The sequence below is a fragment of the Leptinotarsa decemlineata genome, unplaced genomic scaffold (assembly GCF_025532065.1).
Source record: "Leptinotarsa decemlineata unplaced genomic scaffold, Ldec_3_MD MMD2_tig00026347_RagTag_RagTag, whole genome shotgun sequence".
NCBI classification, from domain to species: Eukaryota; Metazoa; Arthropoda; class Insecta; order Coleoptera; family Chrysomelidae; genus Leptinotarsa; species Leptinotarsa decemlineata.
Genome location: NW_027412698.1, coordinates 1,192,152 through 1,208,308, shown reverse-complemented (window position 1 = coordinate 1,208,308; position 16,157 = coordinate 1,192,152). Strand labels below are relative to the sequence as shown.

At 32.2% G+C, this 16,157-nt stretch overlaps 1 long non-coding RNA gene across 2 annotated transcripts in view; it reads left to right on the top strand.

Moving 5' to 3' along the window:
- Window positions 1-16,157, top strand: part of LOC141486095 (uncharacterized) — a 34,683-nt gene that overhangs the window by 6,917 nt on the left and 11,609 nt on the right. For both annotated transcript variants that reach the window (XR_012467644.1, XR_012467645.1), the window contains exon 3: window positions 13,623-13,822. This is a non-coding gene — a long non-coding RNA (uncharacterized lncRNA). The remainder of the gene's footprint in view (window positions 1-13,622; window positions 13,823-16,157) is intronic.

Below are 16,157 nucleotides of genomic sequence, written 5' to 3'. Positions count from 1 at the left end.
GATGAAAACAAGCTATCTATGATTTTATTGAATATCCAATCACTTAGAACTAAGACTGATGAATTATTGTTTTTGGCGAAAAGTGTGAAATATCACAATTTTATATTTAATAATAATAATAATAATTTTATTGCAATACGATCTATAAGTGGACACAGCAAAAGTTAATCTTTCGAGAAGTTAATTCTCATTTACCCTGGGATTACCAATTTTAAAATTAACAGATTTTAATGTATCATCATCGACAAATTACAGTTGAAAATTATATAAATTAAAGAGTTTTTCAAAAATATTCATGATAAACAATATTTACATACTATTTTTATTAATGATTTTCTTAACAAATTTCAAATTAGCCAGCAGTTATACGAATAGTAGCATTTATGTCTCAAGTAAGAAAATGACTGAACTTCTAAACTTCTTGAAGACTGATATTTTTAAGTTCCTTCTGTAGAGAACTATATGCTTTTATTGCCTGATAGTAAGCTCCTTTCTCATAATATGTTGAGTTATTACTGGGAATAGCTAGTTCGTTACATTGCCTGGTGTTAATATGCATATTATTCGAATATTGACAACTATTTCTGGGAAACATGTATGGATATTTTTTTAAGAAACGAAGACAAGACCCAAGAAGTACAACGACTCAAAATATCAAGTTTACAGAAGAACTCTTTACAAGAGCTTCTTTGATCTAGATTTAGGATACATCTCAGGATTCTTTTTTGAGTAACAAATATTTTTGTGAGTATACTGAAGAACCCCAAAATATAATACCATATGAAATCAATGACTGCACATGTGCATAGTAATATGTTCTCAGGCTACAAACAGAGACTTGATCCCTTATGTATCGTATCACACCACAAATGGAGCTTAATCTGTTATTCAATAAATTTATATGGGTTTGCCAACTGAGGGTTGCATCCATCGTGACACCTAAGAATTTAGTGTGATCCGATATTGGAATAGACCTATTTAGGAGTTTTACATATAGAGATTTCTCGCAGTTTATTAATTTGTTAAAAATTACTAGTCCTGTTTTGGTAATATTTAATTTAAGCATATTTGCCTCTAACCATTTGACTATGATATTTGACATGGCTGAAGCTTTGGTTGAGAGTTCTAATGCATTTGTTCCAGTGATGACTGATGTGTCATCTGCGAACTGGTATACACTACCAAGATTCAAGGCTTTGGGTAAGTCGTTCACATATAGAAGGAAGAGTATTGGTCCAAGGGTAGAGCCCTGAGGTACACCCTGCCTAATCATAATTCTACTAGATATATAATGGTTCTCTGCGTTCATTATGCTAACAACTTGGGATCTATTTGATAGGTATGATCTAATGAGTTCATAACCCACACCCCTTATACCATACTTTTCCAGCTTATTTAGGAGTTTTTCGTGGTTTACCATATCAAAGGCCTTTGAGAGGTCATAGTACAAGCCGACAGAGGTTTTTTTTGCTATCAGTATTCTCTGTTACTTGTTTTACCGCATTAAATATAGCCAGTTCGGTGGACATTACTTGTCTGAAACCAAATTGGTGGGAGTTCAGAATATTATTCGAGTTTATAAAAGAGATGAGCCTATTATAAATTACGCTTTCAAATATCTTACCAGGTGATGGAAGTAATGATATTGGTCGGTAGTTATTAATGTTGTTCTTGCAACCTTTCTTGTAGACTGGAACTACTTTAGCTATTTTAAGATCATCTGGGTAAGTACCAGTTGATAGGCTTTCATTGATTATGTTCACCAAGGGTTCACATATGTACTCTGAAATTTTTTTCAATATTGCTGGTGGTATGCTATCCACACCGCATGAGTATTTCGGTTGCATATCATTCAATATATTGACTATTTCTGGACAATCCACCGGTCTGAGAAATATTGTAGTTTTGTTGTATGCTATGTTATCATTTTCTACCTCATATTCATTGCTGAACTGGGTGAAAAATCTATTGAAACGATCTGCTGTTTCCCTAGCATTTGTAACGTACTGATCATTTTCATCTTTCAAGACTACAGTTGTATGTCTGTTTTTGTTTTTGGTTTGATTGAAAATACTCCATAGTGTTTTAGATTTGTTTTTCGAGGCAGAAATTTTACTATCATTTACCGCTTTTTTGTGATTTGATATTTTCTGTATGCCTTCCTTTCCTGTTTATATCTGATGAGTAATGCTTGACATTACGTTTCTTTATATAAGCTATGCAGATCACCAATATATTTGGAGTATCTTTTTATTTCAGACGTAGCCCAGTTAGTAACATTTGTTTTGACTTTAATTTGTTTTTCAGGAAAAGCAAGGTCAAATTTGTAGTAGAGAATATCATAAAAGTTTTTATATTTACAATTCACCTCTAATGAGCCATACACCATTTCCCAGGTTTCTGAGTTTAATGAATTTACAAACTATACAATATTACTTTCACTATAGAACCGTTTCTTCGCAATGTGATTTTGAGGCTCAACGTCATATTCTATATCTAATATTTGACTGTAGTGATCTGAGACAGTTGATTGATTTACAAAACAATTTAAACAAAAATCAGGTGTTACTGAAAATATTGTCAGTTTGCGTACCCTCTGATGAACTATTTGGTCTTGTATCATATACATGAGGATTCAGACAATAGGTAGAAAATACCTGCAAGAGTGTTAATGTGTCCCCAGTTGGTTTTCCAAAATTCATATTGAAATCTCCATGTAATATCATATATTTCCCTCGGCTTCTATAAAAGTCCAAAAGTTCAGACAGTTTTTCTATAAAGACATCAATACTACCAGTTGGTGACCTGTAAATACATACTAAAATACATACAGATTTAAAAATATTGAATGTAGAAGTTGCACATTAAAAATGTTTCTCAACTTGGTTTTGCAGGCATAAAGCCTCATTTAGTTGATATCCCTGACTAACATATATGGCTGTTCCACCACCTCGATTATCCTTTCGATAGTAGCTGCTCACATGTATATAGTTGTCCACATTGATTTGTTCTATTTCACTCTCCCTGCACCAGTGCTCTGATACACAAAAAATATCTGGACATTGCTCCATTAGTAGAACTTCAATTTCAGGTACCTTGCACTTGAGGCTCCTTACATTCAGATGCATCATCCTGATTTTACCCCTACCCTTACATTCCTTATTCAGGTCAGTGGTACATTTTTGTTGTGAGTTTACTGAAAATTCCCTCCATCGTCCAGGACTTCTGGGTGTTTCTTAAAGTCAAATCTTTTGATACCTACTTGACTGGACCAAAAACTGGGTTCATACATGATATTTTTGTATTCCAACGGTGCAGTGACTACAAATCGTTTCAGCCTGCCAACTTCTGATACAATTTCTTTCACTGTGATAGGTTCATTTTGGAGTGGTTCTTTCAGTTTTAGGTAGCTATTTATCATGTCAGTGGTGACATGTCTATTTACCCTGTAAATATAGAGCCATATTTTCCGGTCACCTCCTGAAAACCCAATTTCTCTTTCTTCTCTTGTGCTGTTTGCGGTACCTAACCTTTTCTTTATATTATTCCTCTGATGTTGTATTGTATAGTCAATTTCACTTCTAGTGAGGTCTTCAGTTCTTACATATTTATTTCTCCCCGGATTTCTGAAGCTGCACTTACTACAATCCGCATCATTCTCACTTTGAGAATTGTTTACAATATTACTAACTTGGTTCCTTTCCTCGTGGTTCTCATTTTGGAAGTTGGCACTATTGGTTTTAGTCGTGTTGTTTGGCAACGCTGTTTTAATTTTACCATTGGTATTACTGGTAGACGCACCTGTTCCTAGGATATTCGAATAAGTATGTTTTTTGTTTTTATATTTTTTTTTTCTTGGGCAGTTGGTTTTTTCTCCTGGTTTGGTTCTGCGATGTATTTTTGTTCCACAGTTTTAATTTTTTGCAGCAAGAGATTGTTATTTTCCTTTAGAATGTTATTTTTATCTTCTAATTCGTATAACAATCTTTTCAGCATATTCTTTTCTAATTGTAATATTTCTTCACGATTTGTTATGTTGTCACTTTTGGTTTCAGTATTACAGCAGATCACTTTATTGCTATCGAGAATATATATATATATATATATATATATATATATATATATATATATATATATATATATATATATATATATATATATATATATATATATATATATATATATATATATATATTTTAACAGAGCATTGGCTTAACTATCAAAGAAACTGATATTTGGATGATTACATTATAGCTGCAGAATTATGCAGAAACAAATATAGTGGAGGCACTATGATCCTTATAAATAAACATTTTGCAGATGCATTTGTTATGGAAAGTATTTCGAAATATGATACTCTTCTTACATAGCAAGAATTTCAATTCTCCTTGGTACATAATAAAGAATGTAATTTTTACATTCTTTGCTTATACAGATCTCCAAATTCTAAGGTCAATATTTTCCTCAGAAATCTGTAGATTATTTTCACAAATTCATCTGTAAATTCTAAAATAGTAGTAGCGGGCGACTTTAATATGAACTTTACAGAGGAAGATACAATCACTCAATCTTTGAAACTCTTATTGAGTTCTTTCAATCTGACAATGCATGTAAGACAATCTGCTACTCCTAGAGATTATGTTTGCCTTAATTTTAATGAAGAGGGTACTCAATCTGACGTTATCCCTGTGTCACTTTCGGATTGTGAAGCTGTTGTCACACATTTTTCTCTAGAATATAAAAAAGGGGAATGGTGAGAGGCAGAGGTATGGCAGGCTTTCAAATAAACTTCTTCAAGTTCCAACTCAATGCCAATGGAGTTAACTGGCTTGGTGCTTTGAACTCTGTTGAACCCCTGAGTGTATTTCATGATATTTTGACTGATGTCTTCGTACAGTGTTTTCCTATGCAAAAAATCAAAAGTAAATTAAAAAAGCTTTGGATAACCAATGGAATCAGAACCTCTTCAAGTAATATGAGGGCCCTACACATGATTAGAAAATACACTACAAGTGATTTCTTCCACAGCTTTTTCAATGAGTACTGAAAATTCTATAGAAGAATTATAAGATGTGGGCTATTGGGCTATTTTCAATGATCTGAGAGGCAAAACAAACAAGCTTCCAGTGCAAATTGACATCAACCCTGATAGCCTCAATATGTATTACTGTACAATAGCAGAAAAACCTAAACTCAACATATCTATACAAAAAAACCCTTTAGACTACCTGAGTGAAGTAATGATTTCAGAAGAATTCATTTTAGGTTATACAAATATTGATGAACTTGAGGAAACATTTAGGGAACTGAAAAATAAAAAAACGCATGGAATCGATGATATATCAGTAAATTTATTACAAAAACTGCCAGATCATGCCCTTTTTGCACTGGCAGAATCAATTAATGTATCTTTTTCAATTGGTGTATTTCCGGATGTAATGAAAACTGCTGTAGTGATTCCAATTCACAAGGGTGGTGAACTGAATGAGTCATCCAATTTTCGTCCTATTTTACTAATATCTACTTTGTCAAAAGTGATAGAGAAGCTTTAAAAAAAAGGTTGCTAAAATGTTCTTACTTTTCATTAGCCGAGTCACATCTGAGGTATGGTATCGCTTTCTGGGATTCATGTAGCAAGCAGTTGATGCAACCAGTATTTGTTCAACAAAAAAGGGCAATAAGATATATATGTAGAGCCAAGTGTTTGGACCACTGTAGACTACTCTTCATAAAGGGTAGAATTTTAACAATATACTGCATCTTCATTCTAGGAACAGTATATCTAATTCAAATGAGAAAAAATACTTTTCCTTCCGTAAGAATATATAACACCCAGCAAAATGCCAATATATCTCTGTCAAAGCCAACTTCAACATTAACAAAAAATTCCTTAATATTTGAGAGTTGGAAGATATTCAATCATGTACCATTTGAAATGAAAAGTATAATAGAGTCAAAAACATTCCGAAAACGTGTGAAGGAACTTTTACTCACGAAAGCATATAGCTTGGAAGAATATCTTAAAGACAGATTTTGAGTACCTGAACCCTAGGGGTCGAACCAACTGATTTATTTATTTTATCTATACATGTAAATCAATTCTTAACTGTTTTGTAGAATCTTATGTCCTGTCTACATGTAGCGTTAGAATCTATATTGTTCCATCGTTACTGTGAATTGACGGGTTTTTATTTATTTAAGCTTTGTTAATTAGAATTGTTTTCTTTGACAATAAAGTACATTTTTGATTGATTGAACAGTTTCAAACAATGCTCAGATTTATCAATTCGTTGTTGTTTTTAGTCGATTGATATCTTTGGAGCATCAGCTATCTTGATCAACTACACTTTGAAGTTATCCAGAATTATTTTGTAGACCTTTTTGGTCAGTTTCTTTGGGGCGTCCACTGGGTGCATCATCCTTGGTGGTCATTTCACCTCGTTTCTTTCTATGTACATGTTAAAAATATCTTCTTTTGTTATTTTTTTTTAATTGTATGTATATTAGGATAAGTTTCCAATTCAATAAAAATTCATTCATTCACACCACTTCTCGGTAGTTGATTATCCTGGTGCAAAGTCCGAATAATTGTTATCAAGCTGGACCTTGGCTTCAACAGTATTTTTATCGCCAAAAAGTAATGCTTTATTAACAACGGATATTTATTCCTATCCATTTTTTTCAAATTAACAAAAGTTGCTTTACTCAAAATGTTCTATTCGACAAAATAATAGTCCAACAGCTGCACTGACACCTGTCGGATATAATCCAACGCCCTTCGTGGTATTAGCCAGGGGAGTAGTTGTTTTCTGATAGGTGGCTGTTCATTAACGTACAGTGTAGGTTGAGATCGGTCTGAAAGAATTTTTCTTTAAAATAATTCGAATATCAACCAGTCTTCAAGTATGTCCACTAACTATATGTTAAAAATAATATTGTATCCTTTATGTCTTCTTACATTATGGAAAACTTTGAAATCACAAGTTTCACTTGTAAAAAAAATTATGGGACTCATGTATTTTTGTTGGCATAATATCAGAAGTCAAAACACAGCGTTTCAGTCTGCTTTTGGAACTACGAGCATCCGAAAGTAAACAAATTGACTATTTCAGTCACTCATTTCTTATGATGAAAACTCGCTTATCGCTTTTTTCATAAACCACACTTTACGATTTGATCTCCACAAACTTTATTTAAAAAATATATCACATATTTAGCCAATGCAGTTTTTTTTTAGTGAATTAAGTTTTATAAGTTCATTCTTTCTTACTTTACGTAATCACAATTGAGAATACCTACTTAGGTACTCACTCGATCAAATAACCTAAAACATCTACAACCTAAAACAACTACAACCAATTATGATTACCTAACCTAAAGCATATTACATCAATTCTATATCAATCTTAACACTTCATCGGTTTTTGAGAAAACAAGTTCAATAATGATCTATATAAATCCAGTGGGTCATTCATTGGAATGTTTGAATTTTTAAGAATAAAAATTTCCATTTCTTCCAAATGATTCAGCATTAAACTTTCATTTTCTATGTATAAAATTTCGATCCTAAAAAAAGATATGATTTTCTTCTAAAAGTTCAATGGAATATGTTGAACTTTTTCTTATTCATTTAGCTCATATGATGTTCCTGGATACGATTCCTAAATGTTCTGCAAGTTTGACGAATATATACCTTAGGACAAGTTCCGCACTTTAACTTATATACTCCTGATTTCTCTTATTTGTGTGTTTGGTCTTTATTATCTTCAACTTTAATGTTTCTCTGTCAAGCGAAAAAGGAGTTTTCATTATGAGAAGTGAATGATGGGGGACTATTTCATTGGTTTTGTTGGCAGTGTTTCAAAAAAAATTAATGGGATTTGTGGTATTTCGGGGATTCGTTTATCAAACTTCGTACGTATAAATATGTTTCAAATCCTTTCTTATCTTTATATTGGTGAGTAGATATTATTGTAGTACAGGGTTAGCACAATTAAATCATTTTGATTTAAATTGGTATTTGAAACATGTGATTTTTTAATGAATTTCAGTGATTTAAAGAAATGTGTTCAATTTTATTTTCTTTCACAGATATCAACATAAAATCAGATAACTATATTTCAAAGACTAGGGTTTTTTACATCTGAGAAATCAATGTCATTATTATAATCTAAAGTTTTTTCAAAAGTTTTGTTTGTTTTTATATATCTACTTTGAATTGTAAAAAGTCAGTTGATAGTTATTCAATTCAATTGAAATGAGTGTCATTTGAATCAGTGCACTTTTGCCAACGTAAAGCAAGTCGATTAATTTCGTCAGCATAAAAATTGCGTGCTCGGAATTCGATGAAGTCAAGGAAGGCCGTTTTTGCTTGGTCCTGAATGGTGAAGGTTGAAAAACTGGTAGTCGGTTGGAGAGAGGTCTGGGAACTATGGTGGATGGACGGAAGATCGACGCTCAATTTGTTCAATTTTCGAGCAGACGTGCGTTGTCGTGGAGCAGCATCGGAACTCTTCTGTTGACCAGGGCCGGCTGCTGCTGGCCAATTTTCGGTACATTGATTTCCTCACAGTGAGACTGACGTGTTGGTTTGAACCGTTTGCAGAAAGTTATAGTGAATCACATCGGCCGCTGACCACCATGCAATAATCATGATCGTTTTTGGTGGGTTTTTGCCTTTGGGAAGTTCTTGGGTGGCTCGTCAGTATCCAACCATTGTCCTGAACGTCTCCTGTAGTAGAGGATCCAAACGTGACGATCAGATTGAAAATTTGATCGTTTTGGTTGGGCAAAATCAAAGGACAGACTCGAAAGGTGACAATTTTTGTCAATTGTTCAAATTGTGGGGCACTCACTTTTCGAGCTCTACGATATTTCCAATACGTTTTAAACCATCAAAAACCGCATGGGAGCTATTTGTGTAGGGTCAGTCTCCACCAGGATCCTTAAATCCTCGTCTAGGAGTACTGTAGGTCTTTTAGATATTCTTTGTAATAATGACAACTTTATAATAGTTTATTTGAAACTATTTTTGGCAAAATTATACTCTATGGGATCCTCACGTATTTTCGCGATTTTTTCTGGGATAGTACTAGGTACATGATGGTAGGAATTCAGAACACTTTTTATTTTTTGTCGGACTCAATTAGTTTTCGAGATATAACCTGTCAAAGTTTGTATGACGTCATATTTTACTTTTTTTTTTAGCAATAAACGATTGCAATTCACATATTTTTTATTCAACACAACTTTTTCCATATCATCGCACCTTTTTGTATCCCTTTTCAATCACTCATTTCAGAGTTTCCAGAAATTAGAATAAAATTCCATAATTTGTCAGGTGCATACATCGACATAACCTTATAGGTTATGTCGGTGGTTGCACACAAATCACTTTTTATGAATTGCATAAGTTTCACTATTCGAAAATACGTACCTTTTAGAATTCGGAGGTCAGGTTAGATGTTGAGGAAACATAGTTTTTACACAAGTAAATATTCGAAAACACGTTCCATTTAGAATTCGGAGGTCAGGCTAGATGTTGAGGAAACATAGTATTTACAAAAGTAAATATTCGAAAACACGTTCCTTTTAGAATTCGGAGGTCAGGTTAGATGTTGAGGAAATATAGTTTTTTCAAAAGTAAATATTCGAAAATACGTTCCTTTTAGAATTTGGAGGTCAGGTTAGATGCTAAGGATACATAGTTTTTTAAAATTCTAAACTAAGGTTACACTGAGTTAGGTTAGGATGGTTTAGGTTAGGTTGAGTTAGCGTGTGACAAATTATGGAATTTCAATCTAATTTCAAGAAACTTGCCAATAAGTGAATGAAAAGGGATAGAAAAAGTGCGATGATATGGAAAAAGATCTGTTGAATGAAAATATGTGAATTGCAATCGTTTACTGCTTAATAAAAAAAGGTAAAATGTGACATCATACAAACTTTGACAGGCTATATCTCGAAAACTAATGAGTCCTACAAAAAATAAAAAGTGTTCTGAATTCCTACCATCACGTAGAAAAAAACGCGAAAATTCTTGACTATCCCATAAGGTAAAATTTTTCCTTATTTTTTTATGGAAAACTGCAACAGTATAGTACAATATTTCAAACATTTTCCGGTTTCGTCTTCATTCTCTCACACTTGTCATTCGTTTCAGTACAAGTACAGTGCGTTCAGATATGAATTTTCTTACACGCCTTATCAATTAAAATGTTACAACATAAATAAGCATTTGAATTGGGTATAATGGGTGTTCGATACCATATAAGCTGGGGTATTTCTGATATTATTCCATCAAAGTACCAACATGTGCAGATGAACCAAACCATTTTAACGACAGATTCATCTGTAGGAGATATATCAAATATATGAGTAATATTATTTGTATTTTACATTATATAATCTTTTGAAAACACCGATATTTGTCAGAATCATAACCTCAGATATAACTAGAAATTCATCGACATATGTTATGCGCACGCGCTCCAACATAATCAGAATGAAAAATATTGAATGTTCAATTTTTCATATAATTTTCGAATCAATATCATTTAGGAAATAGATGAAAAACTGAATCGTGTCATACGAACTTGAAATGTGTCAAAATTTGGTTTTGAAAATGATATTCGTTAATAACTGGCAGGATAGCCTTGGTTGCTGAGACCAAGACGAAGATAGTTTTGAATTTTACAACTGTCAAATTTAATTTTTCATTAAAATTACGTGGTGTTCCACGTGCTTTGTTTCTTTTTCGACTGTACATTATTCAGATTTGTTAGTGTGTAAATAGAAAGCCTTACATATCATGTGCAACTTTTTATTTTTAAATTTGTTTAACTTTATTTTATCTTCTCTGACATGTGCTGTTTGGTAAACACAAATTTGAACACTGCTAACCCCACTAACAGTAAGTTATGCCTATTTTATTATTATATCTTATTTTTATCCTATATAATAATTTGTAGCTATTCCCTGATTTATAATTTGCTGCATACCCAAATAACATAGTTTTTTGGGAAAGAAAGTTTTTGACTTTCTACTACTCCATTTGATACAAAAAAAAATGATGAGAGAATCTTCCAAAGAAAAGAAGGAAGTAATCAATTTGAAACTCTGTACATGAATGTGTAGATCATGCAAAGAAGTAACTTTCAGACACAAACTGAAAGAAAGTCCTCCTGAAACAGCTACTTTCATATAAACATTGAATTACATGAAAGAAAATAATTCTTTCGAACACTGAATTATACAGAAGATACTTTTCTCTACTCAGTTTGTATTTCAAACATTTGTTGTGGAATAAGAATCAGATATCATTCACATGAGTTCTACTTTGAATGAATGGTAGAATAGTAGAATTTTTTTTTGTATCAGATGGAGTAGTAGAAAGCCAAAAACTTTCTTTCCCAAAAATTTAATCACTCCTAAAAATATAACCCCTTCAATTCAACATAGTTTTGTCCTTGACTCCTCAGCAAATACTACCATTCAAATAATATACATGTATTCTAATAAAACTATATATTTGTGAAAATTCAAGTTGTTTTCAACTTTTGTAAGCACGCCCCATGAAGAATTCTGTATTTGTATATTTCATATTCAGTGGTGCAACACTGCCCAACATATCTGATTGGTAAGTGAAAACATTTGCAAATCCCAAGTTCAGTTGAAGTTAGCACTACATAAAATTCAACAAGCTAAAGTAAACAGAATTCTGCATTAAAATAATTTGAGAAAAATTATGATAAAAATTAGGGTTATGCAAAATATAAAGAAATGAAAGATGAGTAAATGATTTAACCTTTAAATAAATTGATGTTACCCTTACCATGTGGTAGGAAATCATCATGAAAAATGAAACTTTATATGTTTTTAATTAACATTACTGAACTAACATTACTGAAAACGTCGAATCATTTTTACCTGGTCTAAGGGACCTTTTATGTTCAGCATACCATTTTGAGAAATTTCGACCACATTGTCCCACATAAACACTATTACACTCCGGACACTTAAGCATATAAACTCCATATTTCTCTAACTTGTCCACTTTGGCATTGAAAAGGAAGTCAGGTAACCTAGCATGTGGTCTGAATGCTGCTTCCACATTGTTTTTTCCGAAGAAACCCACAATTATCTCTGTTCTTTTACCCATTTATTGATTTCCCTAGCTAGATTGTTAGCAGACAAGGGTAACGAGAATAATTTGTGCAACATTGAATTATAGGCTGCTAATTTATGACTGTCTGGATGAAAAGAATTACTTGGGATGGTGATGTCTACTCTGTTGCACAGATCATTCTCACTACCTTTGTCTGCTAACAATCTAGCTAGGGAAATTAAAAATACAATATACCATCAGATCAAGCAATCAGAAATCAAGAAGTGGACAAATTAAAGAAATCTGCAGTTTATAAGTTTAAGTGTCCCAAGTATAATAGTGTTTATGTGAGTCGAATGTGGTCGAAATTTCTCAAAATGGTATGCTGAACATAAAAAGTCCTTCACACTAGGTAAAGATGATTTGAAGTTTTCAAACCATTTCTTGGGATCTCTGTGTCTGTTTAAAATCTGTGCTGTGATGCAACCACAAGTTGCCGAATCTAAACGATACAGAAATTTTGCACTATGCAAGGAAAGGTTTGAAACTAAATTATTTGGAATCTTTGAAAATTCATAAGCGTAGGCATTGCTGGTGTAACCTATTAAATGATCAAATCAATCTAGTTCACTCACCGGTTTTCAAATTAGCGCATCCACATTGTCACAGGTAAACAAAATTTAGGTATTCAATTAAGTTGAGTACCTCTGTTATTACCTACAATGATGTTATATAAGGGCTAATGTAGTCAATCATTTTTAGTTAAATGTATAAGTTTGAAAATGTCCGTAAAGGACGAAATTGCAGTAACGTTATTTACAAATAAAAGTGATGAAAAATAGTAAGATTCATTTCTTATTCTTCATGATTTAACCTCAACAATTTATTGTATCATAGTTAACCCATCAATTTATGAATAAGCTGTCTGAGAATCTCACTTTTTGACTAAAGGACTATCTTCATCTTTCTACTGAAAGCAACCATCTATTGTCCGTGCATGTAAGAGGAGAAACTTTTAGATTGCAAGTGTCAGAGCTGCAATGCAAAATTGGATGAGGTCTTCTGTGGAGGTTATTCTGGAATCTTTTAGTTTTGTTTTAGTTCCAAAGTCTTTTTTCTTTCAGTTCCAAATACCTTTTGTTTCATTTCATTTGGAATTTCACTGAGATGAATTTTCCAATAACGTTGAGGTTTTTCATGCCTTATTCTCCTGAAAATTATTTTACTTATCGCCAATTGGACATCTGCATCAGTGATAACTGAACCTCCAGTAATTAAATATTACACTGCTCTACTGCTCAGGATTGTCCAAAAGATTCTTGATTATGATAGAATTTTTCTTATTCTCTTGGGAGACTGTCGAATTTAGTATGTGATTAGCAAATTACTGAAAATTTTTGAGCTCCTGAATTCTACGATAAAAATATCTAAGTATAGCGAATCCTGACTCATGAATAACTTCATTTCAGTTTTGAAAATACGGACCCTTTTTTACTGTTTTTTTTTTTAATTTCAGACCAGAAATCAATTTTGCATGGACAGTTTTATGTTTAGGCCAATAAGAAGTTCTGGCATTCTAGATGTGTCTGCTACGGATATGGATTGTGGATAAATTTGAGTGGAAACACCTGGGAACACTCGTTTAGTGCAGCTTGCGGCAGTCAGTTACATAACCATAAGAATAGAGATTGTTTGGGGTACATTCACGAACAAACGGTAAGATTACAAAACAATAATTATTTGTTAGCAACAGTTTCTTAGACTAGTAAACAATTTTCGGGTTCAGATTAGAAATCTGCATATGAATCGTCCTACTGTATATAAAATCACACACAATTAAAATTGAATCATCAAATTATTATATAATATAAAATAGTTGTTTACTGAGAAAAATACATATTTAAAATCGCTATTATCCACTCTTTGGAAACCGTATCCACATCGGTATTAAATGGCAAGGAAAACATTTTCGTGGAAACCGTTCTCTTCTCAGCTTTGAACATTGGAACATTTGGAAATTCGTTGATTAAAATGTGTATATATTGTGCGTATTTTTGAGAAGTAGTAACGTTTTCTTTTTTTAAATGTGGACAGTGAGACACATTATTCTGCAAAATATGCTGTTTTCACAATTTTAATTTGCACTCAAAGCCCTGAATTTTATCATACAAATTGTGAATGAATTGTAATTTGCCTTGAAGTTCTACATTAATATCATTGAGATGCTGAGTCATGTCGATAAGATACCCAAAATCGCACATCCATTCGTTATTACCAAATTAGGCTTTTCAAGTTGTATACTTGTTTTAGCACTGCACTTCTACTAAGTCGAAATACTTCGGTATTAAAAACCATGTTGCCATATTCAGTTTCTGAATCTTTCAGGAATTCTTTAAATTCACTGCGATCTTTTCAAAATGAATTAGTTTAATTATTGTTACTGTGACATTAGGCAAACTCAGTTTTTTTGTATACAAAGTTTCCTGGTGAATTTAGAGTAGTTAACGAACATTTCCCTTCCTGTGACCTTGTTAATGTCTTCAAATAGCCTTCCCAAATCTGCTACCACCAAGCTCAACATTGCTTGACATTGGTGATTATACCAGTAATATAATAAATACTGTTTATCTCATCAGGAAATGCCATTTCTGCAACCGCAGTCAGATGTCAGATGTTCATCTCTCCATCCGCAAAGGGTTTAATTTTTTTTTGCCAGTATTTGACTGATAACAAAAATGGTCTTTACTGGCGTATTTAATAAAATAGCTTGATTTTTGACAATAATAATAATAATAATAATTTTATTAACCATTATCGGTACATAATGTACATATGGTAAGTCAATAATTGTAATATATGTTGTAAAATAATAGTTAGTCATACTTGAATAACAAATTAAAGAATAAAGATAAAATATAAATATAAAAACATAAAACACGGCACCTAATATATAAATGTTACAATTTAAAAACAAATACATATATTATATTACATTGGGAATTATTCCCAGGAATTATCACTCCAATAGTCTTTTAACTATAAAAACATTTTTTTAAGAATAGTTTCGTATTATTCTTAAAGATTTTATATGATTTTGACTCCTTGATTGAATCAGGTAATTTATAGTAAAGTGAGATAGCATTGTATATTGGAGAATTTTTAAATTTATTTGATTTGTGTGAGGGTATCCTTAACATACCACCATGATGTGTATGATAATTATGAGTAGAACCATTCGTTTCAAAAGATGCAAGATTATTTCTTACATAAGTCACACATTTGAATATATATATATGCATGGAACTGATAATATATTTTCTCTTACAAGAATAGCTTTGCAGCTATCACGATAATCCATATAAAAATCAGTCTTATAATATGCTTTTGGGCAACAAATATTCTATTAAAATCTCTACCACATCCCCATGACCTTATATTTAAGGAAATATGCGGATATGCCATTGCAAAATATATACTTAAGAGATTTTTTTATTTACAAGCAATTTCATCTGCTTAATCGCGAAGAATGCTGCATTAAGTTTCTTGCAAACCTCATCAATATGTAGATCCCAATTTAAAGATTCATCTAACATGGTTCCTAGAAATTTAACATCATGTGCCATGGCTATTCCATCAGTTATATCAACTCCATCTGGAATGTTATTTTTTCTATTATAAAATTTCATCGAAACAGATTTGGAGGTATTTAATATCAAATGATTGCATTCACACCAAGACGTAAATCTATCAATGACCTCTTTGACTCTTGTTAATATATCTTCCAGTGTCATTGTGGTATCATCTGCAAACATAGTTATGTGGCAATTGTTAACATGTTCTGAGAGATCATTAACAAATACCACAAAAAGTGAAGGTCCCAGTACTGATCCCTGAGGAACTCCTAATGTCACATCATGTTCCTTGGACACAATATTGTTATATTTGACTGTCAAATTCCGACCACTCATATAGGATTTTATCCAAGTCGGTATGTTATGTGGAAACCCAAGCCTCTCTAACTTTTTATATAGAAAATCTGATGAAACAGTGT